General features: G+C 41.8%; 1 long non-coding RNA gene across 1 annotated transcript in view; it reads left to right on the top strand.

Moving 5' to 3' along the window:
* Positions 1–16,082, top strand: part of LOC114064908 — a 50,324-nt gene that overhangs the window by 14,889 nt on the left and 19,353 nt on the right. Inside the window, exon 2 of the long non-coding RNA XR_003572831.1 lies at positions 6,035–6,089. This is a non-coding gene — a long non-coding RNA (uncharacterized LOC114064908). The remainder of the gene's footprint in view (positions 1–6,034; positions 6,090–16,082) is intronic.

The following is a 16,082-nucleotide window of genomic DNA, read 5'->3' as shown; positions in this document are numbered from 1 at the left end:
GCAGTTTTGGCTCATGCTTCTCATCCCCAGACCTTTCCTTAGCTGATATGAAGCAAAAATCCTTTTCTTGTTTGTGTTGGTGACCGGAGCAGCTTAGTGTGAATCTTGAGCAGCTGGTCAGGTGACACCCCGTGTCTTCTCCAGACAGTGAGAGTGTGTTAAAACACCTCATTAATACTTTACTTGAGCACTCTCCATGAGATGAGTGAAGGAAATGAAATACTAACATTAAAATAATGCTGTCAGAAATGCCTGAAACCAACTATCTTGGGAGACTGACTCATCCTGCCCTTCCTCTGGGAGCATGGCTGGATGCAGTGGGAGGGTATCCTGCTTTTTTGTCACAGCTTCATGACCTTGTATCACCAGCCCATGGGTTTATTTGGGAACAGACTGATGCAGGAGAGAAGATGATATACAAACAGGAATGTTTCTGTGGGTGATGATACTCATAGTTGAGATGGTCTTGGAGTAGTTATTTTGAGAGGAAATCTTGGCTCGTGTTCGTTGAGCTGAACTGCTGAGAGCAGTCTGTGATGTGGAAATAAAAGGGATGGGGAGAAAAGAAGCAGGTGGTGAGAGGATGCATGTACAAGGGAAGTGGAGCACCACTCATATTAGCTCTCCCAAGGCCCCTGTTTTCCCTCCCTCTAGAGATGGCTGTTATTTCAAGTGGGCCCCGAGGTTTGGAAAAAAGATCTGGTATGTGTGTGAGGAGCAAGTATGCAGAAAATTGCTGTGCTGTATGTAAACTTAGCATGGGAGTTTATAACTGAGATGTATGGTGATATCTTCAGTTGAGTTTGGCTCTGAAGCTTTGGGAGACATAGCGAAATACTTGTGAGCCAGCCTACACGGGCTGGATAAAAATAAGTAAATACTTATAAAGGATGGTCTCCATCTTGCTTAGTGCTGTTCTTGAGCACTTCTCTCAGCTTTAGATGTTCTTGAAGAAATTGCTCTTTCTTAGCATAAAAAGCAGTACTTAAGATATTTAGACAGAAGTGGTGCTGCCTCTCCAGAAAGGAATATTAATATAAATATTCAGAGTGTCCAGTTAATCTGGCAGGATTGTGACCAAGGCATGATACTGTGCCTGTGTGCATTTACACTGTAATTATGAATGGTTTGTGCTGTGAGACAGTGTGATGGCTTCAGTACTGCCTTTTTGTTATAAATACAGTGTCTTCTGGGCTGTTGTTTAAAGACTCCTTTGGAAGTCTGATTTAATAGTGGAGCTGAGTGAATAATTCAAAACCTTTTTATCAAGTTCTTGTTTAAATTCTTAAATGAGCTCACCATAACCTTTTTATGTACCCCTCCTGCATGTGTCATACAAATATTAGAATAATTGAATTTTACTAGTGCAAATGTTTCTGTGAAGCAAATTTTTAGAGCTTGATGTATGACTGTTTATGTAAAGGGGAATGTAAAATCTCACACACCAGTGTCTATGCCAGAAAATTGTGCTGGCTTAGGGGACGGGACCCTCTGCTTCATTGGAGAAATCCTAACTGAGCTGGTTTGTCAGATTGACTTGTTTGCAATTTAAAAACTGAACACATGTATTTAAAGGAATTCCAGATATATCTCTCTTTCAGGCCATTCTGCAAACAGTAGCAGTACTAAGTTTAAAATATTTGCCTTTTTTTTTTTTTTTTCAGGTAAGTACTATTTCTGAATCTTTTTCCTCCTCCTCCCCCCTCTCCCCCCCTTACATGAGATGAAACAGCACATTCAAAATACATCTGCTTAGCATCACTGGGTAGCTTAACACAGGGATGCAGACCAGAGAAAATCTATAGTCACCTTCCAAGTTTGGTCATCTCTTGGCTGTAAGTCCAGTCCAGGCTAGAGGAGAGCGTCCCAGATAGGTAATTGGGGTGGATTTAGTATGGCTGCTCACATGTATTAATGTTTGCAGACTTGCTGGTAAAAGCTCATTAGTGTTAAGTCACTTTTGAGTACTGATGGTCTTTAGAAGGCAAATAAAAGCCTTACAACCAGGATATCTGGAGAATTGGTATTCATTTGTCTTCTGCTTCTGAAAAAAGTGGAAGACTTGAAAATTGAAGGCCAGCTTGAGAAGCAGGGGTTGAGGATTAGGTAAGAAGCTGAGTGATGCTGTATTGTCAGCAGAAAATTGCTGTTTAATTGGTTACAAGAATTCAGTTGAGGCTGTTTATTCTGTTTGCACACAAACCTTCTCTTGTACATGCTCTGGCAGCCCTCTAACCTTCCTGATTTGCCTGTACAGGGTTTGCTCTATGAACTCTGGATTTCTTTGCTGATTTTCCTCTCTGAACTCTGCTGAAACCAACTTGAACCGTTCCCATGTTCAGGCAAAGATGTTAAACATCTTTGTCGAGATGTAGAACTGCCCAGGAACGTGCTGAACTCCAGCCACTGGTAATGCCTCCTGCCCTTCACAATGTATGCAGAAATCTGGAATTGCAGGCTTGTGTGGCAGAGCAGATTCTTGCAGTGACAAAGAAACTCTTATTGAAATATTCTGTTGCCTTCGGTTGCAGCTATCCCAAATGTAACAGTACAGATGCATCTGTGTATCCATAGCCAGGCCTATGAGAAACGTAACATGGTCTTTAGAAGTAGGAACTTTTGGTTTTTGGGGTTATAAAGAAAACCCTAAACCCCAGCACAGTAACAACAACCCACCTTGTATTTGCAGAAGACGGGCAGCGAAATGTAAGAGCCAAGTAAACCTTTTCTTTTTTTGGCCTTCCTGAAACTGTCAGATGTGTAAAGTCATATTTTAACTGAGCAAAATTAGTTGCATACAGCTCCATAACAGTGGGCATGGGCCTCTTGTTGTGGTTTCCTTGTAGTCTGTCAGCTTGAGTGGGAAGACTGTTCAGACTTAGTGTGACTTCCTCACATCAGCTGTAGCAACTGGTGCAGTTGGGTCTTAATCAAGCTGAAAAGGAACATCTAGTCCATGCCTCTTCATTTCCTTGTAATGCAGTGAGTATGAGCTGTAATTTGCCAGTGTGGGTTCCTCAGAGCTGAAAACAAATGAGAAGTTTTGGGTGGACTTTTGTGGCTTGTTTTTAATTAAATATTGTTGCAACAAGAGTTGTTTTGTGACAAGAAGGACCCAACAATCTTCCCAAACATGCAGAACAAGCAGGCTATGTCTTGTCATCCCATTACGACATTCCCACTGTAGGAAACACCCTTTGTGCTTTGATAAGCTTGTCCTTATTCATAGTGTGAAACTGCAAATTAACATGTACAATTGCTTTTGTGCATGAGATTTATAACAGGACATTGTCTCTTCAGATTTGTGTTGCAAAGCCTGTCTGAAGATAGGTGAGCAGTATTACCCATATTTACTATGGGGGAATTGGACACTTGGCAGCTTTTTGTGAGATACCCACTAAATCTGAGTGTTTGCTGTAGTTTATGATAGAAGCTGGTGATTGCAACAGGCAAGATTCTCACTGCAGCACAAAGTGGGGAGAGCAGATGCCAGCTGAGCTTTGCCTTGAGTGATGTGTCTGAAGAGATACAGGCTGGTGGCAGAATAGAAAGTCACTGTGTCCTGGTTCGCTAACTCTTTGATCACTGAAAAGAGATTATGTGACTGCTGAGCAAACTGATCAGTACAGTTTATGCTGAAGTTTTGGGTAGTGTATATTTATTATAATAACCTAAAGGAGAAACTGGATCAAAATACGCTCTAGTTTTTGTTGTAGCTTTTTGCTTTTTGGTTGCATATGGATATGGTGCAAAGCAAGAGGTAGTTTGTCAGCCTTGTCCCTGTTTATGTAAGTAACTTTAATACTTCACCCTCCATGTGGTGACCTGTGGACCATCTTTGTTGAGTCTTCATACCATGCTAGATTTGGTTATACCCTCTTTCTGCTCAATAGAGATTTACACTCCATCCTTGTCTGATTCAAACTGTTGCCTGTTCATAAATGAATCAGTTGGCATTTAAGTCTCTCTCATCCATATAACGGTATGTTGAAAAGCAATTTATTGTTTTTGCTTATATTGATCTCATCTGGCATTGTCAGAGGGGAAAATAGTTAATGACTTGATATGTGTTTGGACTGGATGGAGTAATGATGAGGTATAGCTGAGTTATTTTCTTTCTTTTAAAGCTGCATGTGATTTTCTACTGTGGATATTTTGATTCTTGTTTATTTTTCTCCTTCGTTTGGAGAAGAATAGTCTGGGAAAGGGGAAGGAAGAGGCAGGGTTTACCCCTGGAACCATCATTGTTAGCCCTAACTTTGGGTAGAGCTTTGCTGCTTTGGCTCGACCTTTTTAAACTTGAGAAATGTGTTTTTGTTTGCATTTCCATCTTGTTGCATTTAAAAAGTATTCTAACTATACCAGATTGTTTGAACGTTAATGGGGGAATGTTTTTCAGAGTCTTGATAGAATTTCCAGGCAGCTTTTCATCTGCCAAGTACTATACTGGGCTCTCTTGTGGGGTTTTGCTTGGTTTGCCTTAAGAATCTGCAAAGCAACTGTTCAAAATTGCTGACACATGTTAAGTAATGTGGAAATCACCATCCTTCTCCATTGAAGTCTGAGAGTGCTCATGTTGGCAATAAGAACAGGATCTGCCCCTGAAAATGATATGTGAACAGTCTTAGTCTTGAGACTATTCCTAGGCAGTGTCTTCCCCGTTATTCTGGCTAGTTTATCCTCATGGTATCAGGTATTCTATTTTTTTTAAAAAAATTATTTACTCAATCTCTTTTAAAAAAATCTCATTTTGCCTTGTCCATGTAGTTTTAAATTATTCAATCGCATGTGTGTATTTGGTGATGCCAACTTGAGAGTAAAATGTACTTGAGTATCAGGTACTTCTAACAGTAATTGTATAATACCTATTAATGAAAAATCCATCATCTTCCACCTCCCTCCTCCAAACCTCCACTTTTCAGCTTTGGAGCAGCTGTAATCAGCCTGTACAACTTCCCTTCCTCCTCTCATGAATAAATCTAACTACCTTATCTTCTCTATCGGAAAGTCTTCCTTGGCTTTAACAGCCTCTGGAGGAGCATATAAAAGGGGCTTTCACTGGCTAACAGGAAGCGAAATGAATGGAGGAACTTTTGATAATGCCCCTCTGTCTGAGGGGGGGGATCAGCCTGGCTAAATTGTACCAGATTAGTGAATGATAGTGCTTCAGCCAGGGCCAGAATTATAAGTTTTTAATCTTGGAACAAGCAATGATTTCTTCCTCCTAAACAGTGGTCAACTCCCTCTTTGATTTGGAGCCTTGCAGTCATCCATATTCAGTTAGTTTGGGTCTGTGGTTTTCTTTTTTTTTTTCTTTCCCAGTCTGCATTCATGAGTCTCAACAAGCCTTGAGGGCTTTTTTTGGTAGCAGTGATTTTGGTAAGACCTGTCGTGGCCACATGCCATTTTTACCAGCAATTCACACTGTGCTTTTTATTTTTATGCCTTTTATGTGATAATGAAGTCTTGTATACCACAGATTTCTTAATATTGTTCCATGTTTTACTGCCTCAGAGTCTTTTGCAATTAGCCCTGGGGTGATGTGGGTATTTTTTTAACAAGCAGCATTTTTGGTTCTGGCCACCTTCAGCCTTACTCTGTGTGTATGTGTGTGTGTCTATGTATCTGACTCCTCTCCTCCCACCCCACAGCTTGGTCCAAATTTTCTGATAATCCAGCTCGGTGGGAGGGAGAAATGACTGAAAATCTAAATGGGGCAGCTTAGCTAATTGCCTTAGGCCTGACTTGTCTGCTGGATAACACTAGTTTTATTGCAGTCCAGCGTGATTGACATTTGGGGAATTGCACTGGTATAATGCTGGCAGCAGCAGTGAAAAATCTGCCCTATTGTTTCTGATACATTTGCTGCCTGAGGAGCACCTTTTTGTTACAAATAACTATCTGAAATGCAACTAATGGAGTGAATGTACTTCTTTTTCTTTAAATCACTGACTTTTCATGCTCCTGAGAAAAATGTGAGAGTATTATCCTACTTACTAAAACTTTGCCTTTTTCTGTGTTTTTTTTTTTTCAGGCTTTTTTTCTTGGATTTTATTACTGGAAAACTCTCTAATGACAACTTTGCTTAGGTAAGTGCAGCAAGATTTTTTTTTCTGTGTTTTTTTTTCTCTTTTTTTTTTTTAGAATCACTTCCCCTATCTTAACTTCTCTGTGTGTTGTGTTGTAACATTGAGCTGCCAGCCAGCTGTGCTGCGTGTGCTGTGGTTAAGGCTAGAAAGATGTAGTAAACAAAAGTAGGGGTAGTGCCTCTAGTATGACATAAGGATCTCATTTATTCATTTAATCAAATGAAGTGGACGTGGTGCAAAATAATGAAATACAGCTTTCATCTGCATATTACTCCGTAGTCTCACCAGTTTATAAAAAAAATTATTCAGGAGATGCTCTGCTTTTATTTTTCCCACTGGAAGGTAAACTTACTGGTATCACTTACTGTCATTTTGTTATGAAATGAAACCTTAATACTTCCAGGTTTTTAGATACAGTTGCTCTTCCTCCATCCCTTTTTCTTCTCTGTTTCCCTCAACAGTTCTAGGCAGGAGTTTCTGACATGGAGAAATCAAAAAGCTTCAGAGTTTTTTATTTTTTTAGCCCAAAAGATGGAAGATCGCAGGCAAGTTTAACACTCCCCTTTCCTCTCTAAACCCCATCTATACCAATAAAATGCTAAATTCAAGCTGATCAATGATTAACAGAATTTCTGGGTGTTGGTTATGAGCCCGTGGTTTTTGCCTCTTCTAAATACCTTCTCAAACCCAGTTTCTGTGCTGCTCCATAGCACAGGGGCATTCTCCTGAGTGCAAATCCAGTGCCAGGGTGCCTTCAGTGATGGATGGAAGAATTAAGTGTGCTGCTGTACCAAAATGGACTTTGTGTTCCTTTCCCTGTGATGGAGAGAAGATTTGATTGACCTCTGATGCAAGACAAGAAGTTAATCCCCAGATACGCAGCTAATTTGATGTATTAGTTGGAATTGCTTGTGATTCTGGATGAGGCCAAACAGTGACTGCAGTATTCAAACAGGAATATAGTATCCTAAAATCTATGCTGACAAAGGTAAAAGTGCTGCTGCTCTTTGTGAGGTTTCTGTGAAAGGGTTTTCTTTTTTCTCTCTCTGCTTTCTGCTGCTGGGTCTGTAGCAGCACCCACCCTCCCTCTCTTTTCACCTCCTTCCAGTGGATGGTCAGCATGGAAGCTGCTGGCCTCTGTACCTTGAGGTGATGGACCTCAGTGAAATAAAATTGATTCAGTCTTAAAGCAGAAGTCTTCTCCTATCTGCTTATCCCTGGTGTTTGACCCTCTGCAGGGAGGACTTCAGGAGAGTGAATAGTTCTTTAGCCTTAAAATCTCATTTTAGCAAAATAGAAAACTCCGGAGAGGCTTTTGGGTTCCCTTGAGGTTTCCATTCAGGTAGCTTATCTGAATTTATCTACCTGCCATTCCTTTGCCAAGGTAGTGAACTCAGGCTACGTTGTGGGGCGTGGCTTTTGTATTTTCCTGAAACACCCAGGAACTGGCTGGTGACCTCCAAGCTGTGGGTGCTCCAACAGAGGTGGACTTTGTAGTTCCAGTAGATGGTCTGCCTGGTGGTTTGCTAAACTGCAAGCTGGCTGTAAGACAAAGCTGGATGTGCTGGCAGCCTTTCTGTTTTACTAAATGAGAGAAAAGACCTTATCAGAACCATGTGTAGTATATGTCTGAGGGAGATTGTTGCCTGTGATCCATCACTGTGTTGCCCGTGAGACGCTCTTGCCCGTCGCAGCGTGATTGTGGTTCCCCCACGTCTCCCTCAACCGCTTGAGGAGTGACTAATTTGCAGCCTAAGGCTGTATTTATTGATGCTTCTGCCTGTCCAGAGGGTGGAGAAGACTCTGCAAACCAGGGAAGTATTTAGGCAGCAGTTTTAAATCCTTTTAACTTTGTATATTAGACACATCTATGAACATATGCAGACTGAGCTAATAAATAACCAGGGAATGGTAGTTAAGAGGAAAGGACATAATTAATTCTGTCATGTATTCTGCTTTAAAGTTGGGTCCAGAGCAGTAATGTGTTAGGTTGGGAAGGTAAACACTGTCATTATTCAGCAACAAAACATGTACAAGGCTGACACTGTTTTCCTCCTTTTGATATAATAATTTTTTGCAATGGTTTGAATATCTTCGGTAGCCTTTGTTTGGTGTGGTGGAAGCCTGATGGAGCCCTACCCTTTCCGAAGGGTCAGTACTCCTTTATTTGAATTCAGTTTTGTATTAATGCTGCTTTGCTGACACAGAACGTGTGCTGTTCCAGAAGGCTCTTACTGTTTGCTGCGGTTGGGGTGCTTGGCTGTAATTCCTGCAATATAGTTTGGAGGGAGGTATTTCTGTTTCATCAGGTGATCCCTTTTCAACTCCCCACACTGCAGTGTTAACCCAGGTCAAATGTACGTGTTAAAAAAAAAAAAAAAAAGAAGTCCTTTTTGTGGAGATGCTTTTAAAAAGCCAGTATGAGTTTATTAACTTGTGTATCTTTTATTCCCCCCCCCTCTACACCAGAGTGCAGAGCAAAGGTCTGACTACAGCAAATGCAACTTTATGTGGTCCTCAAGGTTAACATGTTTGGGTTTTTTTTGGTGGGGAAAGGAATATGGGAGAATCCTCTGTTTGCATCTTAAAACATCTAAAGCTGCTGTAAGAATGATGATATCCTAGCTAAAAAAGGAATAGTTGTCATTAGTTGTCATGGTAAAAAGTTGCATAAAGTAAGGTAGTTAACTTTTCAGCTTGCATGATAACTGATAATAGGAAAATAAACTCAAGTGATGGTAGTTTCAAGCTCTCCCCTTGTTATTTCTCATAACACAGCCTTTCCCCCATTCCTTCACACTTCTCATCGTAGCAAATTTCTTGATGTATAGTTAAACACACTGCAGAAAAACAAGCAAAGACTTCATAAACCTATTCTTGTCTTAACCGTGCTCCACACAAGCCAGCCTAAATATCAGAGGATCACTCGAGTTTGCATAAGTGAAGATACGTGTCTCTGAAGAGGGTTGATGTTGTGCAACCTCTCAGTGCCTCTTCCTGTGGAGTTTTCTTACAAGTTTTGCAGTTCTGGCTCTTCCAGCAGAAGTGTTGGGCAAAAAACACTCATGGAGACACCAGTGGAATAGCTGATGCAGCTCAGCGGCCACCTCCTAAAATAAATGGTGGAAGGTTGCCTGTTTCTCTTAGAAATATTTTCTTTGGAAGACAAGCATCTCCTCAGCATGTCCTTGGCTCTCTGTGTCTTCCTAGCAAACTATAGCACTGAATACTCCTTCTTCCACTGGTCACAGCTCAATTTAAATGTTCTTGATTAAAAATATTTCTATGCTCCTTCAGGGTTTATTGCTTCTGATTGCAGACAGCTTACAAAACTCCCAGGAGTTTAGAGCGGAAGGGAGTCCTTCCTTTGTAGGGGTCCAAAAGAAGTTGCATCTTGTCAACTTGCACAAGATCTTTCTTCAAAGTATGAAAAGTTTCTTTAGGAGGAGGGATCTGTTAGAAAATTATTAGCCCTTGGTGGGTGGCATGAGCAGCATTGACTGGAGGGGCTATTGTTCTGTGGTTCATGTGCTGTTTATATTGCAGCCAGTGATCTTTTTGTATTGCTGAGGCAGATGGAGGGATTCCCAGTTCCACAAGCATAACCCTGGGAGAGATTAGTTGGTTTTAGGTTTCACCACTTGGATGATGAGGTTAGCCTGAGACAGAGATGCATCCCTGTGTATGGAAATGATCTTGGCCCAGATCTTGTCTGGCAATGTAAAGCCTGAGAAAGGACTAAGAGGTCAACTTCAGCTTTTTGAAGAATGTGGTGTATGTTCATTTTGTGGCATGCATGGACTGTGCTTTTTTGTTTCAAAAAGGGTAAAAAATTTAGTTACAAGCTCACGTGTTTTTTAAAAATTCTCTAATTAGAACTACAATTAGCTCTAAAGTAGAGCCTACCTTACAGCTGCATAAATATTTAGATCTGTGATACTGAAACACTAATGATGAAGAATCCCAGGGGTTTATTTTCATAGCCACACAGCAAAGAACATTTCTCTCAGTCTCTGCCTCTTAGCACCTTTCTTCCACTTTACCTGATTCCCTCCTACCAAGCTAAGCAACATCTTAGATTTGAACACACCAAGACTTCATTTTTCTTTTCTTTGTACCAGTAGCAATCTTAAATAACTACTCTGCAGTTGTAATACTTACAGAAGTGAGCTCTTCTGCTTGTGTCAGTTAAAGGTCTGGCATTTTGATGGTGTCTAGAAAACTGACGCTCTGAAACAAGCTAAAATGAACAGAAGCTTGTTTCCTTTTCGCTCACATGGGCACTTATTCACTTCCCCATCTGCTTCGACTTTGAAGACTGCTGAGGTTCTTCCTCTGTCTGACCCACTTGGCATAAGCTAGAGAGGATTATCTTTCTTCAATAGCCAAGTTTATAGGGCTTCAGCTTGTTCGTAAATAATCCTTCGAGTTTTCAGTGCTGCCTTTCTTCTTCTTCTTTCTCCTTCAAAACTGACTTGCTGCCGTTTGTGTACAAATTGGGGAAATGCTTTTTCGGTCTCTAGATAGAGGGGAGAGTCACGAGGCAAGAGGGCATGGAAAGTGTACTGAGGAGGTTTCACTAAGTATCCACGATTTTAAATATTTCTTGTGTAATTTCTATTTGTGGCCTTAGCAGAGAGGATCAACTGCAGAGGAGATCTTTGCTCTGCTGGTCCTTGTAAAAGCACAGTTCCAGAGTACAGTCGGTGTGAGACAAAACATAGGACCTGCATATACGGAGGCATCTTTATACAAACATGGAATTCTTTAATGTACTTTAGAGAAGGACAGGGTGTTGCTCTGTCTTTGCTTTCACACTTGAGTACCTGCACCAGTAATTGGTTTGCATGTGTGAATGGTTATTTTAGGGTAGCGTTAAAACTCACTTTCAGCTTTACTGAAGATGATTTCTTTTTAATCTGAGATGGACAGTTGCAGTGTTGCTGTGTTTGGGCTGTTGGGTTACAACTGTGGTATGTGTGCAACTCTTAACTGTTTTGGGACTCTCTGCATGCTGGAGGTGATCCTTTCTCCTGTTCCCATACAGCTGCATGCTGTGCCATAAGGGGTTTTGTTGTGTAGCTATCAATAGTAGAAAGAGATGCAAGGTTTTCTAGAATAGACAGTTAATTCTCCTAACCTGCCCTAATTTTAAAATTAATTTTAGTATTATCTGAAACATAAAACCCCTCAAACCTTTCTCTGAATTTTTCTACATCCCAGTCAGGTGAGTATAACAGAAACCAACTTTCATCTAAGTTCTGAGCTCACTACAGTTATAAATCTTTGACTGTGTTTGTAGTTGCAAATCAATAATAACAGTAACAGAATAAATATCTTTTTTATGGCTTTTCCTTAATAACAGGCTGTTGGGACAGCCAACACAAATAACACGAGAGGCTTGAGGTCACAGTCTTGCTGTCCTTAAACTCTTATTTTGGTGTTTCTCGTTGCCTTGAGTGAGAGTGGCTATTTTAGTTCCTTGCTTTTGCCCTGAATGAACCTGTCAGGGGAGATTTAGGCTGGATATTAGGAAAAGGTTCTTCACCCAAAGAGTGTTTTGAGTACTGGAACAGGCTCACCAGGGCAGTGGTCACAGCCCTAGGTTTGTCTGAGTTCGAGAAGCCTTTGGATAATGCTCTCAGGCACATGGTGGGATTCTTGGGGCTGTCCTGTGCAGGGCCAAGAGCTGGACTTTGAGCCTTGTGGGTCTTTTTTCAGCTCAGGATATTCTGTGATTCTGTTAACCAAGGTGTGACTTCCCATCTGCTTTCTCCTGGTACTTTTGCATTAGCCAGGCACTTATGTATGTTGGAGTTTTGGCCATTTCACTGCTGCCAAAACACGGGGTGGATTTTAGTTTTCTTTTTCTTTTTGTTTTGCTGGGCCTGATGGGCATGTGACATTTTGGGCTTGGGAGTTCTGCAGACCAACCTCTCTGGACTTGAACTTTCAGGCCTTGTGATCTGCATGTGGTCCTTCTGGCTTCTTGGTAGCAGGAGATAGCAGTCCTTTGTGGAAAGATGGGCTGTAATTTTGTCGTCCTTTGAACATGTGGGATTCTAACTATTTCCTATGAGATGCACCAGTAATATAAACAAACTGTTTTGTTTAGTGTAAGCTCTTTATCCCGATAGGATTGGAGACATCTTATAAAGCAATCACTGTAAATTTAAAACTAATATTTGTCATTATTTAAATAAACATAAATCAGGATGGTATACAAACAACCCAAGTTCCCAGCCCAGAGACTTGAAAGACAGACCTACTTGGATGTAGGCTGTGTATTTTTTGTCCTTTTCCCTGTTAAGTTTAAGGCCCTGCACACCTAATTAATACCTGTTCAAATTTGTGACAATGATAGAATGGATATAAATTTCAGTCGACACAGATTTTGGTGCTAAAGTTACAGAAAACATGTAGGAGCATGTAGGGTGAGTAGATCTTAAGAATGGCAGATATTTTTCAGGTTTTCTGGTGCAGCATCTTTGACACACCAGTTGGCTTGGTACAGAGGACTCCAAATGGAAGCCTTTATGCTGGAAAGGGTGAAGTACTGGGTAGTGTGTTGTAAAAGATCTGTGAGAGTAGATGAGTTATTCCAAAAACGTAACACTGGAAAGAAGTTTCCGTGCCAGGCTGTTAAATTTCATTGCTGTCTTAATTAGAAAGGAAGAAGCCCCCTATTTTATGAAGTTTTCCAACCCAGTTGAAGCGCTATCACATCAGATATGACAACAAAATGATCAAGCACTTGTCCGGATGCCAGCAGCCTTGTACTTCCAAATTAATTGTGTTTTTATGAGTCAGTGTTAACTTTTTGAAAAATAAAGCTTAGGCCTTGGAAAAAGCAGATGCCGATGAATATGGGAAGGGATGGGGAAGAGAATATCATGTTCTTGGTAATGAGGGGACCTCTGGAGCTCTAATTTTGCTTATAAATTGCTATTACTTTTCGCATATAAAACGTAAAATTTTACCTTTGAGGTGCTTCATTTTAGGGGGTGGAGAAGTTCATGATGCTTTCAAGGCCTGAGTTCAGCTGATAATCCAAGAGGAATTCATTGTCTTCATAGATGAGGGTATATGAGCTTTTTTAGTTCGTCAGGCTTTTCAAAGATGTACAGATTTGCAGATGTGTGAGGGACTGGGGGGGAAACCCTTCCCTCTAAGTGGTGGTAAAATCTAAAACTGGTATGGTTATGGCTCTGATCAACATTCATTTCAATGTACCCATAAAAAGCTTATGACTTGGCAGGGTTTCAAGGACTGAAAAGAAAAAAGCTCTGTATACAACATGTTTTATTAATGTTGAAGGAGTAATGTTGCTGTATTTCAGTGTCTGCCACTGCATAGAATAAGTTCTGTTTGGCTTTTATACACTTTGGCTTTTCCCCTGAATAAAACAAGGTGTGACTTCACATCTGCGTTTTCCTAGTAGCCTTGTATTAATCAGGAGTATACATATTTCCAAGTTTTGGCTAGGTTTCATCCTTTTTCTTTCTTAATTCTCCCATGTTGCAGAGTAAATTCATGATTCTTGACCCTCAACTGATACTTTAAAGTGTATTTGCATAAACCTTAATGTTAAGCATCACATCCCACTTACTTGTGATGACTTTTTGCCCCCTCTTAAGCTTTATGTAAAGGTGAATTTGAAATTAGGCAGCTGAGAAAGAAGTCGTCTGTTACAACTTGGCAAGTGCGGTTGAACTAGTAAAAGCGCATTTTAAAAAAAAAATACTTTTAAAGGAAATCGGTACTGTAAAACATGAGCTTTAAGATGAAATTGCTGAAGATAATTTGTGCAGCCGAAATGCGAGGGAAGGCAGATAAGACAAGTCGAGCACAAAAAAATCACAATTTACAGCCACATACCGGTGTTACTTTGGTAAGATTACCTCTGCATGGGGCTTGGCTGGTGATCAAGGAATGGCTTAGGCTGGAGTGGGATCGCTTGTGGTGTGCAAGGCATCGGGTCACGCTCTGAAACAGGAGTCTGAATTCAAATACTGAACACCGGCCCCTTTCAGCGAGTGCTGGGCTGCCTGGCTGTGGGACACAGCCCCGGGGCTGCGAGGCAGGAGAGGTGTGGGTATGTGACTTCTTGGAAGTAATTTCTGTTCCCTAGGTTACTGTGCGGGTTTTGGCTGGGGTAGAGTTAATTTTCTTGGTAGGTGCTGATATGGGGCTGTGTTTTGGAATTGTGCTGGAAACAGTGTTGATAGCTCAGGGATGTTTTCGTTACTGCTGAGCAGACTCCATAGTGTCAAGGCCTTTTCTGCTGCTCATTCACCCTGCCAGTGAACAGGATGAGGGGCACAAGGAGCTGGGAGGGGACAGAGCCAGGACAGCTGATCCCAGCTGATCCAAGGGATATTCCAGACCATATGGAGTCATGGTCAGCGTATAGAGCAGGGGGAAGAAGGAGAAGGGGGTCGTTCAAAGTGATGGTGTTTGTCTTCTCAAGTCATCATTGTGTGTGATGGAGCTCTGCTTTCCTGGAGATGGCTGGACACCTGCCTGCCCTTGGGAAGTGAGGAATGAATTGCTTGAATTGCTTCTATTGCTTCTATTTCTTTGCTTGAATTGTGCAGCTTGTGCTTTGCCTATTAACGTGTCTTTATCTCCACATGAGATTTTCTCACTTCTACCCTTCCAGTTCTCTCCCCCATCACACTGGGGGGAAGTGAGCACGTGGCTGTGTGGGGCTTAATTGCTGCCTGGGGTCAAACCCTGACAGTTATGCTGTTAGAAATGGAGATGGCTATATCTCAGACTTATGCTTCTGATTTGTGAGTGCTACTGCTTAATTAACAATTATGAGGCACTTGGAACACTTTAAAAGTGCTGTAGGATTGTAAAATACTGCATTTGCCTCTGTACACCCTTAAACATGGAGATTTCCAGCTCCTGCTGTGCGAGCGCTTGGCTGAGTTGCACAGGCTCCCCTGACCCAGTCCTCTCCTTGTTTGCTCACTCCTCCCTTTTGACCCAAGCCATCAGCTCTTTCCTTGTCCTCTTTCCTGTCATGGGTTTGTCAGTCTGTCCCTCGAGAAACAAGCAGTTCTGCTCCACAAGTGTTCAAGGTCAAGGTGGATGGGACTTGGAGCAACCAGACCTAGCGAGAGATTTCCCTGCCCAGGGCATAGGGGATTGGACTGGGTGGTCTTTGAAGGTCCCTTCCTATCCAAACCATTCTATAGTCTCCTCCACAGAAGCCCCTTTGAGGCTAACAGAGGTTCTTATTACCCCTTGCCCTGTTCCAGGAGTTCTCATGGACATCTTGACCCGCTTCCCCATGCCCCGAGGCTGGGCTCGGATTCCTGGCAGCAAACAAATTTTTTCCCCTCTATTTCCTCCCTTGTCTCTCCCACATGCCCTGCACAGAGGTCAGGCAGTTGCACTTCAGGGAAACCATTAGGACTTTTGATTTGCTTTCCTGGAGAGGAGCTGGGCGAGCCTTCAAGGCTGCTCTCCTTTCCATGGTGGGCATGGAGACCCCTGGAGCTGAAGAAGAGTTCAAGAGCAGCAGCTGGGCTTGGACTGAGGTTGCAGATGGATGTGCGTGTGGGTGAAGGCTACAAGCTGAAAGTGTTTTTGGTGCTGATGGTGGCAGGAGCAGAGCAAGAAGGGGCTTTTCCAGGAGAGTTTGGGGTCGGTTCATTTGAAGCCAATGTGGCTGTTGTGGCCAGAGGTGGTGCTCCCTCTGCAGAATCAACCTGTAATGGCAGCTGCTACCTTTGTAAGGCACTTGTGTTCACTCTGTCTGACCTAGAAACATTTTGAAACTTTTTCTTAGATATTCACCAGTACTGGACAGTTGAAAACCAGCCATGTGAACGTGATTTGATTAGTTAGTTGAAGAAATTCCCACTTCCCAGATCAGAGTAGGCTAGATTTTTCAAGAGGATTAATATGCTATCTGCAGATGAGAACAGAAGTTCAGCATTGGAGTGTCTAACAAGAGATGCAGAAATACCAAGTCCTTCA

The sequence above is a fragment of the Empidonax traillii genome, unplaced genomic scaffold (assembly GCF_003031625.1).
Source record: "Empidonax traillii isolate 1590-97213 ecotype Southwest subspecies unplaced genomic scaffold, ASM303162v1 scaffold592:size536848, whole genome shotgun sequence".
Classification (NCBI taxonomy): domain Eukaryota; kingdom Metazoa; phylum Chordata; class Aves; order Passeriformes; family Tyrannidae; genus Empidonax; species Empidonax traillii.
This window is presented reverse-complemented; position numbering and strand designations above follow the sequence as displayed.